We start from the raw sequence: 13,835 nt of genomic DNA, 5'->3' as shown, positions 1-13,835 counted from the left end.
TGGGATTAATCAATATTAATTTTAGGATTGAATATCACTCCGGACTCCTGAATATCAATAATTCTGTAATTTCTGTTGCAAAAGATACTTTAACATTATCATTCATTTATGAAGCCATGAAAAAGTAATAGCAATAAATCTCGAATCTGATGTCTAAAAGATTAAAAACATAAAAAAAAGTATGATAAGAAGCTTTTCTGATTTGGTGTAAAAGGTAATTTTTTCTTATGTGCATCTTAAACGAGTGTCTGAACAGTATCATTTAATTTTAAATCTCATTTCTGGTGAAACCCTACCATGAGTTCGACACCCTTGCTTCGCTGCTTGCGAAGCGAGCTGAGTGCTAGGTTAGTATTGGCGAGCGCGAAGCCGTTAAATAATGAGACAAAGTATAACAATAAAAAGTAGTCAATGCTGCAAATCGCATTAAATATTACAACTTTACATACAGCTATAGATTTTAAATCATAGTTTGCTTGTATCATAAAATGTATTGCCAATTTTCATTTTCAATTGGGCACGTAGATCAGTTTTTCTTACGCGTGGTGAAAGATTAGTTATTCTCTTGTAGAATGTTACATATAATTGAACTATTTAACTATTTGCCGGTCTCATGGTACAGTCATCAACTCGTATAGTCGACTTAATAACATGCCCGTCATGGGTTCAAGCCCAAAATATACCGAGCCGCCATACGTAGGACTGGCTATCCTGCTATGGGAGGTAATCCAAAAGTCATTGAAAGCCAACCCCACAAATGGTACAGGCAGGCCTTGACCGACAACGGTTGTTGAGCCATAATTTAAAAAAATCAACTATGTAACTGCATAACTAACTACATTTAACTAGTATTCAATCTCCCAAACATCGCCGTCAGATTGGCCAGAGTGTCTTTGTGGCACAAATTCTAACACACAACATCGACACTCCAGATTTGTTGGTAAGATTAAGTATAAATACTCCGGTTAGAATTCTAAGAAACTATGAACACGTAAGTATTGACCGTAGGAGGCGATTTAAGTTATTTAAGTTCTAGTTTTAATTCAGTGATAACGCCGCTTGTTTGGCCAATCACTTAAATACAATGAACAATACAAACAATACAAACAATTTATATTGATACGTCGATTGATCTTGACCCTAATTAACGTTATATTGTAAAGTAGATAGCATTAAGATAGTTTATTTAAGTTAGTTTATTAGGCTACAACGAAGGCTTTAAAAATATTACGTAAAGGAAATAAAAAAATGAATAAATAAAATAATTTATGAATAAATAAACAAACAAATACATAACTAAATACTCTCTGTGTCCAACTAGTTGTCTGTACGAAAAAGCCCTGGAAAATTGAATTCTAACTTGATACATACAGATATTTTGTATCGACGTGTTTCTTTACGCTGTTTGCTTTGGCGTTCTTTTTAAATTATTGTATTGAATTTCTGAACAAATTTTATGTAAGTTAATGAACAAATTAAACCGTGATTGCAATATACAACCAACATATGTTTTTGCCTTGGAGCATATACGGATTTTTCCATCAGGTATTTATCTTGTTATAATTCATAACTAATTCAATACTTATGTAACTTTGTTATGATTTACTGAATATTACGATTACGTTAGAAATATTATTACTGTTATGGTAACTATTCGTATTATGTTGCATTAAAAGAGTGCTACTAAACGTCACCATAGAGCTAATATGCCATAGGGAGTCACAATGATGCAAATATTGGCCAATATGTACCATCATTTGATGGCAACGATTGTATTTTAAATAATATATATCGTTGTCAACTCATTTATAATTTGAAAATAAAATGTGTAATAGCTGAAATAATTACTTCGCATTAGTACGTATGAGAACTTTATGCCTTGTGAGAAAAACAGAAATAAAAAAATCGCCGCATAGAAAAAATAAAAGCAGTTAGCGTTTTTCTACCACACCACACGCTGACCTACATTTCAACGCTCCCAAGACGTTCCCATCTTGTTCCCCTGACACGCGAAACCCGTGTTAAACGGCCCCGCGGTACGTCCCGGTACGTGTGTGAGTGTGTGTAAGATAAGTGTGGAAGAAAGAATCCGAACGGTATATGAAACTCACCTGCACTCACCGTCCCGATCGGGAAGGCAAAGGCGATCACCTGCTAAATCTCCGTTCTCTCGATCCGCCGTGTCGTTCACTGCACTTACAAAGTAATAGTCTCTGTGCCTTCCCCGCACCGCTCCAAACATTCAATATTCGAGTGTCTTCGTTCGTTTCTGTCCACGTTTCTGTCTATCTAATACACGTATTCAAATAGTATCACACTGTGCAGATGGAATTAGAGTTTGTGACGTCTCCCGTCCTCCCAATTCCAGCGATAGCATTCGTAATGTGGGGAAACCGTTTGACTATTGTAAAAAAATTAGCTATTCACAGCACAACGTGGCGAAGCTAGACAAGATGCAGCTATAGGAAGATGGGGACTCACCAAGCCGTACGAGCTAAGAGTGTTTTTTAAATGGGCCGGAGTCGTTTGGGAAGTAAAACATTAAACATTAAAACAAAAACACACACACACGCACGTGTACGCCGTTCCCCGTACGCAGGTAGGTACTTTGCGCAAGGGGGCAGGCACTCACTGTCGACGTCCTGCAGCGCGCGTACCGAGCTGCCGTTCGCTTTGCTGCTCCTGGTCGCGCAGTTCCTTGATGGCACTGACATTGCCCCACATTACTTTAGCGGTCACCTGCGGTCCTCCACCGTTGCATCCGGCCCCGGGCGCGGCGTCTCTTTCACCCCGCTGGCCACCACCTGTCGATGGGGTTTGTGATGACTTTTGCTGCTGGTGGTGGCTGTGGTAGTAGTGCTGATTGCGAGCGCCCCGCAACACTTCCCGCTGCTGGTGCTCGTCCCTTGCCGATCGCGATGCAATGCGGCGTGCCCGCGCCTCACGATCAATGCCCGCGCCGCCGTGGGCGGTCGCGTTGACGAAATTGTTATTCTGATCCTTCTCCCGGTCACCGTGTTTGCAAGGGTTCGACGACATGTTCGTGCGATTGGTGAGCAACTTTACACGCGAGGAAGACAGCAAAAAAAACGAAGTCGTTGCCTAAGTTTGCAGTTGCACACGTTGCACACAGCTACACTTTTTGTTTTACTGCACCGGAGGGTTTCTTCAATGCAACATTGTTGCGCATGGGATTTTGTTCAAAGCACCTTCACACACACACACACACACGTTCGATGCACGGAACAAAAAATACGATCGAGAACGCTCAAAAGACGCTTGGCCACAGCAACCTGCTACCGTGCCAGCTGAAGCTGGAAAGTCTTATGCAACCCCCGATCGACCAGCTCGATCCCGGTTTCCGTCGAGGTTGCTCTCGCGGTGGTATGCATACAACCTGCAACACGCGATGAATTTTCGACCCGAATCGAGCGCTCCCGAACGGGGGGCTAGGTGATGCTGGGTTCCGCACGGGGATGTTGCGCGCCGTTCGGTTTGGCACCCGTTGACGAATATTTACGAAATAAACAACGGCCGTGCATCGAGATCGAGCGGAACGGGCAGCCAAGAGCAAGCGACACTGTCCCCACCCAACCCACTGTCCCGCCGGCTTTTGCTCCTCAAACACAGATGGCGAGGGGCTCGGACGGGACGAGCAGGAGGCACACCCGGGAAGGCAAGAACGAGACGGAAGAGTACGAAAAGTCAGAAAATCAGAACGAACGAAGAACAGCGACGCATAGAAAATAACTGAATAAATGGTTAAATGCGCGTGTGCTCTCGCGCGCGCTCGCGCCCTACTCATACACCCATACACACGCTTGCACCCGTTCGCAAGACCGACCTTTCACGAGAAGATCGAGCTCATGTGCGCATTCTTCGCGCTTACGCGGCACCAACACTAGCGGTATCTTATGGAAGGGTAGGTGAGCCCGGAGGGGTGGATCTCGCGCGGGGCGTGCAGATCGTTCGTGGTGATCGTGACGGGAAAAGGGCCTTAGAAAAAGGCGGATTTGTTGGATGCTTTGGACCCGTTCGTCTCCGGCCCAGCGGACATGGTGAGCGCTCAGCTCACCAACACCAAATCAAAACAGCTAACTGTGCTAGGGGTGCCAAGGTGTGCCAGCAAGCGAGAGATTTTGCATATCCAAAAGCCCGGACCCGGGAGAAAAGAATCCGATTCCGTTCGGGGTCGATCGGGTTCGTCGCTTGTGCTCAGCTAAACTGAAAGCAAGTCTTTCGATTTTAGACCACAGCCGCTGCGGCAGCAGCAGCAGTCGCGTATCTTACAACGTATGAGTGTAAGAGTGTAAGGGTACATCTTTGTGTGTTTGTGTGTATGTGATTGTGGTGATTGTGTTGGTAGCAACAAATCGAAACAACAAAAATCACCTGTTTCTGTTTGCGAGGGACATTCACTTGCGCAAAAACAAAAAAAAAGCCTTGCTTGAACCCTACCGGGTAGCAATTCAACTGGTTTTTTGGCAAACCGGCCCAAAAAGGATGGTCGTGCACCTGGTCAATGTGCCGTTGGGAATCTTTTTGCCCGCTGGGTGGGACGTTCTGTTGCTGGGCAATCCCCTGCTGCCCTTGAGGGCGACAAGCTTTGGCGTAAAAGTGAACCGAGATCACAAGCCAGAGCTCTAGCGATGCTGCCGTTGAATGGTGATCAGCCGTTTCGATGTCGTTTAGCGGAATGCACAGATCACAATGTCACAATGAAATATATCCTTCGTGAAACTGATGAACGGAGAAAAAGAGGCGATAGAGAGAGATAGAGAGAGAGAGAGAAAGAGAGAGAAAGAAAGAAAGAAAAGGAGGTGCGCTGAGCAGAATTTTGTGATAACCATCATTTGGGTCTCGTGCAAGCTGAAGTAAAAGCAGCGCAACAGGTTACAGTGCAGTCAGAAAGATTTTACTTAATTTTGTCATTGCGAAATGGTTTAATAGTTTGTTAAATGATAACTTATTTTCGTGCTTCTTTTGATCATTGCTTTAGAAGATAAAAGTATCCTGAATGGCGCGTCTACCAAAGAAAAAAAACTTTTAAATTGATTTTACTACATTCTACACAACTGTCTTGCAATTTCATATAGATTTCATTCCTTACACAAATATTACGTGATTTTGAACTTTTTTACAAACTTTCTAAGAACACGTAACGTTGAAATGCGTCATTGTTGACATATTTGTTTACTTTTTGTTCATTTCATGTAGTCGATTTCAAGCTAGACGAAAATGAATTAAATATTAGAATGTTAGGAGCAAATCAGTTCTTAATACAACATTACCAAACGTACAGTTTATTTTTCACGTACAAATGTAGATCTATTTCACAGAAACAGTTTAAAATAATATATTCTTTTTATTTCATTAATTAATTTATTAACGGGTTGCCAATTGTTGTACACCACTGTACTCCTTACAGTCGCTTGCATGGAAAGCGATTTGGTTTGTGCCCCGGGCCACTTGCCAATCTTGGGGTCAATGTACGTCAGCTAGGTTGGCCCAAACGAAAGCCATGCTGGCAGGCGCGAGGCTTTCGGAATGCTCGCGGGAGATTCCATCGTTCTTTCTTCGCGGTATACACACACACGTGCGCGCGCGTTCGATGGGGTGTGTTGGTGTAAGATTTGGTGCGCTCCGCAGCTTCTTCTCGCTCACCCGTACCCGTAAGCGTTGATCAACATTCTCTTTTGGGTCCGCCCGTCTTTTGCGTCCACCTTGCCCTTTAATTGGTGCCACCTTGAAAATGTGGGTCATTGCAAATCGCACGCTGGAAAGTTGTGCGCCGAGCGGCTGTTCATCGTTTGACTGATGATGCATACAAATGTGTGACGGTCAACGGTCGGTGTGTTAGTGTGCGTTAGAGAGAGAGAGAGAGAGAGAGAGAGAGAGAGAGAGAGAGAGAGAGAGAGAGAGCATTTTTTTTGTTTCGGTTTGATTTGTGTTATTTATACTGCTATCTGTCCTATGCTTTGGGTCCGTTGTTTGCAAAAATATGAAAATCAGTAAAAAAAATCAGTGAAAAGGAACAGTTTGTTTAACAAATAGAGAACCCGATTTATTTCCAATTTATGTTATCACATGTTCGGTAACACATAAATGTAGCCTTTTTTTATAGAATGCTGGTTCTAAAGAGCATTCAAACAAATTGAATAAATGTTAAGTCATACCTTTTTTCTTCTGATAAATTTTACCAAAATCAAGCGCAAGGACTCAAGACACCATACACAGTAATAAAAAAAACTGCTATTATTACTAAGAGGCAATACTTTTTCTTCTGATAAATTTTACCAAAATCAAGCGCAAGGACTCAAGACACCATACACAATAATAAAAAAAACTGCTATTATTACTAAGCGTCAACAAAAATAACACGAAATTGACTTAAAATCCAATTAAATTTAAACTGACTTAACCATTTCAACAATACTATTATTACTTTTATGATTATTATCCAGAAAATAAAATGGTACGGTAGAAAGGACCACACAAACCATTTAACATAAAAAATGGGCAACCTAAACCATTTACGGGCAACCAAAACCAACCGTGTTGCTTCTCATAATAGCTGCCGTCCCGCTGTAGTGAACCAGAAGGCGGAGTCATCGCATGGAGTCATAGAAGTACGCCTGCAGTACGGACATGAACAGCAGAAACCCACGCACTACCGTAAAATGTGCGTCCTACGTACGTCACAAAATTTTCCGCCCATTCACACGGGAGCCGGAGAGAAGAAGAATTCAATCAAATCCCATGGCCCGAATTCCACACCCTTCAGCCCAAACGGCAGCGCTCCCAAACGGGTCTCTTCCTTCGAGCTTTCGTCAGCCGAGTATTGCCATTTCCTAGCGGTAGGGGACGAAGCTTTACGAAAGCTTTCCTCTGCTCGAATGACGTCATTCTTTTGTGCGGTGATTAACATCGACTTACAGTTCCCGTTGTCTTTCCCCGAGGTTCGAGCCGATGAAGCGTAAAGGCTATCCTTTTCAAGGCTTCATATTCTACCCCCTCCCTTCAACGGGCAACATTACCGCGAAACAGCTTCGTTTGAAGTACGCATCCGTCCGACAGGTTGCATGTGCGATGCATGCTGGGTGCGCAAAACGCACAATGACGCGATGCTTCCGTTCCCGGTGGACGGTTTGATTGAAAACAGTCGCAAGGGCGCAACGGTTTCCCTCTTGCTTTGACTTATCGCCTAGACAGTTTATTGGTATTATCACTTTGATTTCGATTACGCTTTTCTCCCCCAACTCGCGGGCGGAAACATTCAATTGTCACCTTTCGCTGTATATTATCAACCATATCTGGCAATGGCGTTTTATTGGCGTGCACGGTTTATTGGTATGGCGCGTTTATGCACAGTGATTGTGGTGAAAATGAAATTTCGCTTTCATTCGTTTTGCCCACCGTTATCATTGCTCGAAAAGGAAGGGGAGGTGGTGGGCTTTTGCTTTGCTTTGCTTTATCTTTTTCCACTTTTACTACCTTTATAGTGGCGTGGGCTGCGGCGTGTTGTGATTCTCGTGCAAGAGCATATTGCCGTGGATCGGGGCACGGGGACAAAGGCAACGCTATTATACCTTGCTGCTGTCGTCATTATGCACACGGTACATCCATTTTATTCACATCGCGGGTGCAAGTATCATAAATTATGTCGCGCAATGGAGAGTACGGTGTCTCCTACGGCCCCCTAATGCACTCTGGCTGTCGTTTGAGAGGAGCGGAACGGTTTACTGCCTCCGAATGTGTAAAATGGAAAACACAGTTTGCATCACTATTAAAAACCAGCATTAAGCAAACTTATTGCATTATAAGCGTTATTGTCCGTTAATCGAAAATAAAATTGTTTAAATCAAAGATAACGAAAGAAAATGGGTAAAATAACCTTCAAATTATCCCACATGAAATTCGTCCCTGTTTCCCCAGTCGTTTATATCTGCCCGGCACGGCGGAAAAACTCCATATGCTAAGGAATGACCGACTCTCCTTGATGGTGCAGAAATTTAGGACACCGGAAACGAATAATGGCTTCTGCGGTAGCTGCAATGACATGTTCACAGCAATAACGAAACCGACCCCCGCATTGTCATCGGGACAGGCGATGACGATTAATATTTCCGGCGAGTCGCTGTGGGAGCCATCTTGTGGCTTGCCGTTCAGCCAGTCCTACCACCAGTGCCAGCCTTGCCCATACACTGCGTGCCTGTGAGTGTGTGTTTGTATTTGTGGTGCTTAAGAAGTTTTGAAAAGAGCCATCTTCGGTGGAACGACAAAGGACACAAAGAACGAGTGCGTGAAATGGGGGCCTGCAACAGTAAAAGTCTCCTTCGCACCGAGATGGCCATGCGTTTGTGCTATATTTTTGTCATTTCCAATGAACGACGACGGCGCCGAGTGGTGGTAAAGTCTCAGCTGTCAGCTTAATTTAATAACACTCACCTAGTTTTGTGCAAAACAAGTAGGAATGGTAGTGGCATTCTTCTGGAACCCATGGAAAACATAATGGTGGCAGACAATTGCTACAGCTGTTTGCGCATCCTAACCGGCAATGGTATGGCGTGGCAAGGGGGGCAACCATTACGAGGATGTTTCGGTTTCTAAGGAGTGATTGTTGCGTTTGTAGGTCAACGCAATGCTTGAGCAAAGCTTAGCATAGGTAACGGTGTAATTGTTGACATTTCTTTTGTAGCTGGAACGAAAGATGATTTTAGAAAAGAAGAAAAGACACTGGTAAATACAATTGTGTCAAGTGCACAGACACATACAACGGGTAGCCTGGAACACAAATATGAACAGCTATATTAGTATCAAGGACATGGTATGTAGTAACTCTGTTACAGGAGCAGGTATGACGCATGTGGACCAAGCTCCTATACGCAGGACTGAATAACCTGGTTATGAGTACACAAACAAGTCACAGATAACCTAGAACCTGAGAGAGGCTTAGTTCAATTAAGATTGTTGCATCAAATTAGAAGAAGTAGATTTAATCTTAATAGATGTGCGATATCAAATTCTTAATGATGGAATGGCCTTTTAAACTGTACAAGAGATAAGTTTTCATATTAGGTTCAATCTTTTTCTATAATTATACTAGAACGATATTAAATTTGTTTATTTTAATTTTATTATTATAGATTTTTTTTAAATACAACTTTTTTATCCACTTGTACAACAACAATATTACTTACTTACTTACTTATCCGGCGCTACAACCGCTTTGCGGTCTTGGCCTGCCTCAGGAGTGTCCGAAACCACTCACGGTCTCGCGCCTTCGTCTGCCAGTCCGTTATCCCGGCCTTAATGGCGGACGCCTCCACGCCATCTTGCCACCTCAATTTGGGCCTACCACGCCCTTGTCCTTGTGGACAAGTACCCAAAAAGACTTTACAGGCTGGGTTGTCCGTTTCCATGCGTACAACATGGCCAGCCCACCGGAGCCTGGCGAGCTTTATACGCTGTACGACAGTGAGGTCGCCATACATCTCGTATAGCTCGTCATTATAGCGGCTCCTCCATTGTCCTTGAACACATACGGGGCCAAGTATCCTTCCGAGCATTTTCCTCTCGAACGCGGCTAAGAGGGTTTCGTCAGATTTGGACAGTGTCAATGTCTCAGAGGCGTATGTGAGTACCGGAACTATATAGGTAATATATAGTCCCAGCTTCGTCCGTCGCGACAGGTTCTTTGAGGTGAACTGCTTTTTTAGGCTGTAGAATGACCGGTTACCAGCCAGCATCCTTGCGCGCAACTCAACTTCCATACTGTTGTCGTTGCTGACCTTTGACCCAAGATAGGTGAATTCTGGGACGACTTCAAAAGTGCGTTCACCTATCTGTATATCACGCCTACGTAGATTCTGATTATTTATTGGTAGGCCCGCTGATGTTGCCACCATCAGTTTGGTCTTTGCCTCGTTTATCGGCAATCCGAGGCTCTCTGCCACCTACTCGATCCCTTGGTAGGCTTCTGCTACATAGGAGAGCCGCAGACCAATGATGTCTGTACCATCAGCGTATGGCAGGATCTGGGTTGACTTATAGAAGATGGTTCCCGTAGTCTCAACCTCGAGTCGCGGGTGGCCCTCTCTAGTGCCAGGTTGAATAGGAGACAGGCAAGCCCGTCTCCCTGGCGTAGACCCTTGGTGGTAGCAAAAGGTCCTGAGAGTTTTCCATCCACCCTCACCTGGCAAGTGACGTTGGTCATAGTCATTCTAACTAGCCTTATCAGTTTGGCCGGGATTCCAAAAGAGCTCATACCGTCGTACAGTTTTACCCTGGCTATGCTATCATATGCGGCTTTGAAATCAATGAAGAGATGGTATGACAATAACAACATTAAACAAGTATAATTGAAATGAAAAACATCTTAAAAAATGAGGATCTTCCTGCAAAAGTTTTTTTTATAGAAACGAAATTTTCTATCTAGAAAACTGATAACTGTATCGATGTATCAAAGATATGTTCCAGAAACTATATTTTTTTTAATCTTTTTCAATGTTACTACCATTTTAAGTTCTCCCTGTCTTTATTCATAATGCATGCCTATGTCAACGTCACATAGCTATTGACCTGACAATAATCAAAGAAAGAACTGTACCATAGAATATTTGACCAAACAAAACATCGAGCTGTAATGTAGCAATCTTCGAACAATTGAGCTATTTGTACCGAAATACCCCCTGAAGCACACCGTTCACTAAGCTACTTTACGAGATTCCTGCGTATCCCGGGGCCGGCTGTTGCCGACAACAAATGATTTCGGTTGTATTTTCTCATCCATCTAAACACGGCTCCATCAGCGTAAGAAATGATTTTTATCGTCCCATTTTGTGGCTTCTCACAAACTCATATGCACATACAGACACAAAGACACACTCGACCCACATGAGCCGTGAAACCCCGAGCGTAACTACTTTGGGACGGTTAGACTTTTTCCGCAGCGTTTGATGCTGAAAATGACGGGAATTTGAAACCTTTTTGCCTCGGCAACACATTCAAAACAGCAGCAGCACGGCGAACGCGTCGATTGAGCGTCGAGCGAACGGGTGTCCGGCGAACAGCGGTTCCAACACACTCGATATATTTTGCGTGTATAAAGAAGGACCGGAGGCCGGAAGTTCATTTAGGGTGCTATTTATCAACCCGTAGCATAATGATGGATTAGCGTAAGACGGGGTAATTCTTGGGCTGGCAGTAGAAAGTTAAAGCCAAACTGTAAGCGCAAATTATTTTCGTTTTCTTTTTAAAGTGTGCAAGAGTTGGTGGGCGAACAATAGCCCGGATGTGTTCTAAAAGATTTTCGTCCCGCAAACGGTTCACTGCAATCGTTCTTCTTATGTTCCACAGAGCAAATAAAGTATACCCGTTCCTTTGTTTTGGTCGATGATATCACACCGATCGGTGCGCAAATAAGGTACGGTATTAAATATCCTCAAACGAACGAAAAGATCTTCCCAGTTGGAGCATAAACAACATGTTGTTTGCTGACCTTGGCAGTCTTTGAAGCGCGCGTTCTAATCTGCATCCCAGCCAGAGCATTCCAATTCCGACGCCCCTTATCCGTCAACAGGGGAAATTGAATCGTTATTGTCGCTGAAATAATCGCTCGGTTCAGTGCCATTGTATGGTGCGATGCTGTTGCAGTGGTTGTATCGTGCTATAAGCAGCGTCGCGAAGCATCTGGCAACGAGGATGATGGATGAATGTTTATTCGCGTACAATCGATAGTTGGAGTTGGATGGAAATGGTTCTAGGTTCTTTCGTTGTATCGAGCGAACGCCTACAAACAAAAGCAGTTGTATTTCCGCAAGCAATTCGTTCTTTTGGCTTTAATACGTTTTGGGGTCTTTCTTCCATATGGCTACGCGTAACAGACTCAGTCAGCAGAAAGTATACACCTTGAATTATTGTATCTCTCTATTAAACATGTTACGTACTCAACGACTTCTTTTAAAGTACACGCTTGTGCCAAAATAAGCCACTTCTTCTTGCTGTAAAAGTTCAAGTAGAGATTAATGGGTTCAAACTGCTTCCATACACCGGTCGCCCTGTTTTGGGGTGTAACGAACCGAACGGAAGTCAATAATTGGGACGTTCCTAAGGCTTTGTTCTCAGCTTGCGCAACTTACACAGCAGCACACACACCTTTTATCCGAGCAACCTAGCTGGGTATGCTCATGCGAGCAGCGGTATTTGTTTTCCTCCTACCATGGCAATTTATCGACGACCAGAAGCTTATGTTGTCCTGCTGGTTGTCCCGTGGTTTGGCGAGCGTGCTGTGTAACACGAGTGTCGCCACGGTCGGTAACAAAAGTTTCCAGATTTATTAACGGGATTTTTGGTGAAAACGGGGCACAGAGAAAGAGGGAGATAGAGAGAGAGAGAGAGAGATGTGAGGGTTGCATTAACCGTATTTGGCCGTGGTATCAGATAGTCCACGCAGGCCACCGGAGATAAGGCACAATGAATCATTTCCCATGGCGGTATCGAACGAATGCGTACATGGTGTGTTTGGTTACGGTGAAAAGGGTGAACCGAAGAAGTTTCAGGTTCATATCAACATTGAAGTTAACTAAAGCTACGGAAAAACCTTTGCTTCACGAATTATTCTGTTGTTTACGAAAACAATACGTAAACAAGAAACACTATGTGATATACAGTACTTTCTCCCAACTATTGGACTAACGGGGTGGTTAAAAAAAGATAATTCTTAATTTTTTTGTTAGTCTTTAAGTATTGTTTTCTTCATTTTCGCGTAACAATAGTCAGACAGTCAGTCTTTACTACTGGGAGATTGTCCATATGAGGCTCAAATTCACGACAGACATGGATATTCGCTATTCGCTGCATCAAGAATATAAAGGACTAAGAGAGATACTGATATAGATTTATCACTCTGAATGGGATCTATGTTAGCCTGAATGTGCAATCTATGTTGTAATATTAACGTAGAATATTTTTTTCAATAATGATAATATTTTAGACGATAACTAAAATCATGTAAAGTAAACAGGTAACAATCAAAGTAATAAGACTAATATTACGAATATAGCAGAAATTGAATCTATATTAATAGTGGGTTTTGGCGCAAAAAACGATGTACTGCAGTTTGTTGTACCGCTAACAATTGGCGATGGCGATTCTTCTAGCCACAACAAGCCACAATGATTCTAAGGTGATAGCACATAGGAATTAAGTTGTCATAAAATCCAAAACAACAACAGCAACAACGTTTTGGAGGAAATGATAAAATAATAATGTATCAAAGTAGATCTGACCTATTTTTCGAGGAGATTAACTACTTCTGCCGTTTTCCCCACCAACACTTCACTTTTAGGGTTGTTAAATGAGGTTTCTACTATAGAATCGTTTTTCAACCTCGACATAATATGAGCTACTTTTTATAATTTTAAAATAAATAAACTGTAGTGGAATTCACTCTTCGCACATCAACATTCAAGTAGGTGAACATATGTTAAAACAAAACTGTTAAATTTGGTCTCACAATCCTTGTGCGACTTTTCAACTGACTTTTTAAATAACTATAAACAACATGATCATTTGTTCATAACATATGAGCTCAAAATCCTGCGATACTATTGTACTTCCGGAATATTCTGGCGAAAACGTACAAAGATCTAATTTATTTATTCTTCCATGTTGATCTTTTCCATAGCTTAATATTTGTCACTCCAGCGCAAAAAGCCCCTTTGGGATTGGTTTAATTCAAATCTCTAGCCTGGATCTCTTCTTTTTTTAGCCAACGCTGTATTTTCCGCACCTCGAATGCACGCCGAAGAAACGTTCCTGCTGTCAGTGCCCAC

The sequence above is a fragment of the Anopheles arabiensis genome, chromosome 2, assembly GCF_016920715.1.
Source record: "Anopheles arabiensis isolate DONGOLA chromosome 2, AaraD3, whole genome shotgun sequence".
NCBI classification, from domain to species: Eukaryota; Metazoa; Arthropoda; class Insecta; order Diptera; family Culicidae; genus Anopheles; species Anopheles arabiensis.
Note: the sequence above shows the minus strand (reverse complement) of the source record.